Here is a 6,171-nt window from a genome sequence, read left to right as displayed (position 1 = left end):
ATGGTAAGGCCATATCACACACTAGCTCAAGCTTCCTCTTTAATAACCACAAACCCTAGCCTTAAATCTCTTCTAAAGAGGTGAAGAATTAGGAACAAACTTAATCCAAGTGACATAATCTATTAAAGGATGATGGAAGAACTAAACTTGATAAAGAATCCATGAGGAAGGAGATTTGATGAGTTGGTGAGGTGAGGAGAGAAGAGAGGGCCGATGGAAAGGAAGAGAGGGAGAAGAAAATATTTTCTCCAACCAAGAGAGAGAAAAGAACAAGGGAAATGAGATATTTTTGGGGTTATCCCAAATAAATATCCCCTTCTTGGGAAATTACCAAACTGCCCTTGCCTTTAGCGTGTTAAATCCGTCTCTGACACTTAATCCGTAATAAGCTGATATTACGTAATAAATTATCTCCATTAAACTTTCTTCTCAAAATATATTTTCTGGGACGATCGACTGATGCAATTCTGATACTAACAGGCGGAATGTTACAACCTTCATATGTGAATCAATCTAAAAGACTCTAAGCCCCAAAATTTCTACAAATAATTTTTTTTTACCGAAAAAAAACTATTTTTTTTAAAAAAAATTATTGGAAAAAAATTACCGGGATTTTTTTTTACTTGAAAAAAATATGAAAAAAAATTTTTACCGGGAATTTTTTTTTTAACGAAATATTTTTTTTTAAAGTAAAAAAATATTTGACCGAAACTTTTTTACGAAAAAATATTTACTTGAAATCAACATTAAATGATGGTACCAAAGCTTGCATAACACACCAAGGAGACATTAATGATGACATGTCCACACTTGGGAGGGAAATTCAAATTTGAAAACTTGAAATCAACATTGAATGCATCATTAAATGATGGTACCAAAGCTTGCATAACACACCTAGGAGATGTGTTTGGGAGGGAAAACACAAAAACAATTAGGGTTAAGCATTTGCTTGACCTAACTGGCTTTTATAATAGGGTTTGTCTAACATGTGCAATATTGCACATGTTAAGGAAACTAAAAGTAGCAACCTTTAATTGAAAAACAACAATCATTTATTAAAAAGTTACATATTTAATATAAAATGCACAAGTTACAATACAAATTTACTATTTTGAACTTCTTAACATGTGCAAATTTGCACATGATAGAAAAACCCTTTATAATAAGTATGATGATTACTTGGTTTAATAAGATTACTTGCTGCTACATAAACGTAGCTCTAGGTGATATCATGTTGCAAATGTCAAGATTGGCTGCTCTAGGTGATATCATGTTAGCAAATGTCAAGGTTGGCTGCTCTAGGTGATAAGGATAGCAACTACTCCATATAGGGTGGCTTGAATATAGGGTGGCTTAAGCTATGAGGATAGCATTTAATTCCAAACATTTAATGCATGTTTCTTACTGAATAATGGTGAAGCTCAATCGTTTTCTGGCCAAGATATCTCATGATTGTTGCATTATAAATATGTATCCACTGTCCTCCTGTAAGATCACAATTTTCTGACAGTACCTTAAGCACAACAAAAACTCTTAAACTTTCTTTGTTAAGACTTGCAGAAATGGCATCCAAAGGTTGATCCTGGTTTAACATACTTAGTTTTTTTTATCACTATATCTCTATTTTTATCAACTGAATTGGTGCTCTAATGCAATTGAAATCTTGGACACATCAGATTGAAAATAGATAAAAATACCTTCTCTTATTGGTTTAACAGGTTTGTTGATTATTGTGTTTAATTTACCATGTACATATATGCAATCGTTTCTATTTCTATAAGAAAACTTGCAAAAAAAAACTTATCTTCAATTTTGTTTTTGATTCTGCCATAGACTCACTAACATATCAAATTGATGATTGTGACAATTCTATTATTTTTTTTTAAAGGATTGTGACAATTCTATACCAGCGAACCTGTCAAAACTGTGAACTTACTATATGGAGTTTGACAACTCTAAAGTACTGACATTGGCTTATCACAAGAGTTGCATTATTTTGTTGAATTTTGGTTGCACTAATAAGCATCGATTTTTTTTTTGGATAATGATAAATATTTTTTTCTATGTTGGTTGATTATGCAATGTTGTCTCCTTTTTTTTGACTTGATACTATCATACTTTCTGCTAAGAAAGAGCGACATTGCCTATCATGAGAGTTTCTTTATTTTGGTAAAATTTGGTTGAAGCATATATATTTTTTGGTTAATGATGATTATTTTATTTTTTTCTGTTTGTTGATTATGCAAATGATGTCTTCATTTTTTTTAATCTGATAGTAAGGTGATTTGTTATATTAAGTAAAATAATATAGTAACATGCTTTCGATAGAACAGATTTGATTAACCTTCTTAACCTTTTGTCTTTATACTATTAGCTGTTGCATGACATCACCATTCTTCTCCTATATAAATGACCAATCTCTCTTAGATTGTGCTGCCCTGCCTTTGAAGCTTTTAGATTTGGTTTGAAGCTTTTGCCTAGGTATTGATTGGCTTCATCAAACTTTGAATATGTAAAGTTTGGATAATTTTATCATGATTGCCAAGGATAAGAAGCAGCTGATGCCCTCATCCAGCTGAAAGGATGAGAATATGGTGGCAGAACCAGTTTTGACTCCAACTAGCAAAGGATTGGGCAAGAGAAGTACGTGGAAGGTGATATTGATATTGCTGAAGGTGGTGCATCAACCACTAAGAAACCAAGGATTCAGACGATTAAGGTTGAAGACTCAAATTGATATTGTTGTGCAAGATTCTGGTGGCATGTGATGTTTTAATGTTTTAATGATTATGTTTTGATGTTTTCTGCTTATGTTCCTTTAGACTCAAGTTACTTTTTTCATCTGATTTGTTGTTTTCTGAGTCAACATGCCTTATACGGTGTGTAATTTTGGCTATTTTAATCAACGACTGTTTTGCATTGCCTTATGGATTAGCAATGTAGTATGTCTTTTAAATTAATCTTATCAATATTTTTGTTATTGTAAACTATACCAGTTATTTTGATAAAATTAGACACGGGATTGTTTATATTTGTAACACCCATACCAGACGTATCTAGAAAGTCTAGCATATGCGTTATTTTAGTATTGGATACATTAAAATATATAACATAAATTACACACGAATGAATATTTATACAACAAATTGCGTTCGTACATAAATAACATAAACTTCTTAACTATACTTATAATTTCATTCTTCAAAATCCCAAGCATCCTGCAGCGACACGAACGCACACTTGCTGAAACATTCATCCGACTTCAAGCTTGCATAACGTCCTGCTTATCTGAAACAAATAAGGATTGGGATGAGACATAATTTCTCAGTGAGTTCCCCTAAATCCTAGGCTATAGACAACCTCTAGGGAGAACCTACGGTCATCACGTGTCTACATTACAACCTGTCGGTTGATTATACGTGTGTGGGGACTTGCATACTTAGACGGTAGTGCATACTAGAGCCGTCATAGTCTTATCTTAACTTGTTATATGCTTCACATCCTATACGTGTCATGGCGGTCGAGGGGGAAATCTAAAACCGCATTGCCAAGAATACGCTCTACGTATCGAGGCCTAACATAACATAATCATGACACGACTCTAGACCGGACGATTAGGGGAAACCTAAGATCGTCATCGGTATCATGTTCATAGCTTGCTATATACATAACTTGTTCTTACTTGTAGCATCTAATGCTCTTGTTCTTAAACATAATCATACATGTGCTCGATCTTGAGCATAACATAACATAATCATAATCATGATAAACATAATCGTGTCTAAGTTCATTCATATTGGTTAGCGTTGAACAAACAATTATTATCTTGATTCATTTTACGGATAGTCCCGGGTGGAGTAACCTCGAGATCAATCCCATACATGACCGATGTACGTACATCGGACTCCCTCGGTGTCGTGCAGGTCCCTTGCGGCTTAAACCGTTCCCCTTAGATCGAGAACCTCCCGTATCCCCCTGGCGTGGATAACAAGAGACACGAGCACCTATGTCTTGCTTACTCAGTGACATGCGGGTCCCTTACGGCTTGAATCGTTCTCATCATGAGAACCCCTTGTATCCCCCTGATGTGGATATCAAGAGACATGTCACCTACACATATTAAGTCATGGTCTTGTCGTATACATAAGTTAAACATGTACATACTTGATTGTTTACCTCGGAACCTTAATCGAACCGATTAGCGGTAAACTCTTACTTGTTCATTCTTAATCATGGTGGAGAGATTAACTAATCAAACCACAACTTATCAGGCTTGCTATATCTTACTTAATCATGTGCAAAGATAACATACTTCGCGTTTTATCATTCTAGAAATCGTGCTAACTAGCTAGTTCTCGACAACTATGTCGAGGCTCTAGTTTTCCCTTGCTTAATTAATAACTTACTACCCCATTCATGAAACGAACACTTCTCTCATATGTCATGCTTTCCAATATAAATAAATACTTGATTTTCTTTCGATACAACGTTTAAAAAAACTATGCCTTGGAGTCTTGTTTTGAAGGGTTTATATGTAAAAAAGCATACGTGAATGAAAGCCGAACCGAAACACGACATCTAGGCAAGACGAGCAAAATAGGGCAGCAGCCATGCTTTACTCTCCATTGCGAGTTGGCTGGCTCGCCATTGCGAGCAACATTTACTCGCCATTGCGAGTTGGTTGCAAGCAACCCTCCAGGACGGCCATTTTGCTCGCCATGCCGAGTAGTAGCTCGCCGTGGCGAGTTGTGACAGTCCAGCACTTGCACAAAACATGTTTTTGGCCCAAAATCCTCAAAACAAAGTTTTCCAAGGCATATCATGACTCTATGTAGCAAAATAAACTTGCAAAGTAGTCTTGGAACAAGTATTCACATGTATTGGGAGCATGACATAAAAAGGGTTACTAAACATATACTTAAAACCCTAAAATTATCATATGTTTCATATTAATTAACAATGCTTAACATAATCCCAAAAAGGGTGGAAAAACTAACTATGGAACTCACCTAATAATAATCTTGAAGCATCAACAAGTTCCCAAGCAAAACCCTAGCTTTGCCCCACTTGCTTCCTTTAATCAAACCATTCAATTTTGTTGTTTTTCTTGGACTTTAAGACACCATAACCTTTGCTTGATCATGAAGAAACCATAACTTGATTCATCTTGAACTTACCAAGTACCAACCCTAACTTTGATCCTCTAATTTCCTTGTGCTCATGACTTCATAAAAGAAACTTTGCTTTACTTGAATCAACCAAGGAACCATTGAATAAACAAACCCTAGCCTCATGGATTTCCTCTTGGTGAAGAGAAGAAGTTGTGAGATCACCCAAGTTTCTAGTTGTTCTTGAGAGAGAGGAAGAAGAAGAAAACCATGATAAAAGATCCATCTCCAAACCTAGAATCCAAGAAGGAAGAAGTTTAGAAGCTTGAAGGAGGGTGGGGGAAGAAGAAATGGCGTGGGAGAAGAGAAGAGAGAAGGGAGAGAAAAGCTTATGCCAACTTAGAGAGAGAAAGAGAATTGGAAATGAGATATTTTTGGGATAAAACCAATTAAATTTCCTTCCCACGTGAAGTTACCATTATGCCCTTGCCTCTAGCGTGTTTTAAATACGACACTGGTACATTTTCAGTATTATACTGACATCTCATAAACTATTTCCCTTAACTTACTTTTCCATGAATTTAATTCCTCTGGCACAATCATGGGTAATATCTCGATACTGACAGGCGGGATATTACATTCTACCCCCCTTAAAAAAATTTCGTCCTCGAAATTTAGAGACCGTCTACCAAACATCAAGGCAAAAACTTACCATCTTTTGTCTGAGCCATACATCTTCTATTCATACATATTCAAAGGGTCCGTCGTATCATGTCCTCATCTTATTTATTAACCCACATATAACTGAACATAACTTCTTGATCTTAATATCACTCAAAATTTAGAGTTAACTTCTTATATCATGATTTAGAATATTCCTTGCTACACGAAGACTTGTCGTTTCGGACTCGTACTTTACCCGCTTAACATATACCATTCATAAAATTATCTTGTCATAAACATGAACACTCAGGATTTGCCTTTTAACTGGAATCCTACCGAAAACCAGGTTTGCCCTGCAGTGCTTACTTGTAACATTAAAACATCTTCTCATGCATACATA

At 35.3% G+C, this 6,171-nt stretch overlaps 1 long non-coding RNA gene across 1 annotated transcript; it reads left to right on the top strand.

Annotated features, from left to right (window-relative positions):
• The first annotated feature begins 1,495 nt into the window (after window positions 1-1,495).
• On the top strand, window positions 1,496-2,990 carry LOC146929120 (uncharacterized). The gene is made up of 2 exons (XR_015005964.1): window positions 1,496-1,718; window positions 1,889-2,990. It is a non-coding gene; the product is annotated as an uncharacterized LOC146929120 (long non-coding RNA).
• Window positions 2,991-6,171: the final 3,181 nt, after the last annotated feature.

The sequence above is a fragment of the Medicago sativa genome, chromosome 4 (assembly GCF_051527215.1).
Source record: "Medicago sativa cultivar Bolivia chromosome 4, Bolivia_mono, whole genome shotgun sequence".
Taxonomy (NCBI): Eukaryota; Viridiplantae; Streptophyta; class Magnoliopsida; order Fabales; family Fabaceae; genus Medicago; species Medicago sativa.
Note: the sequence above shows the minus strand (reverse complement) of the source record. Positions and strands in the feature narration are given on the sequence as shown.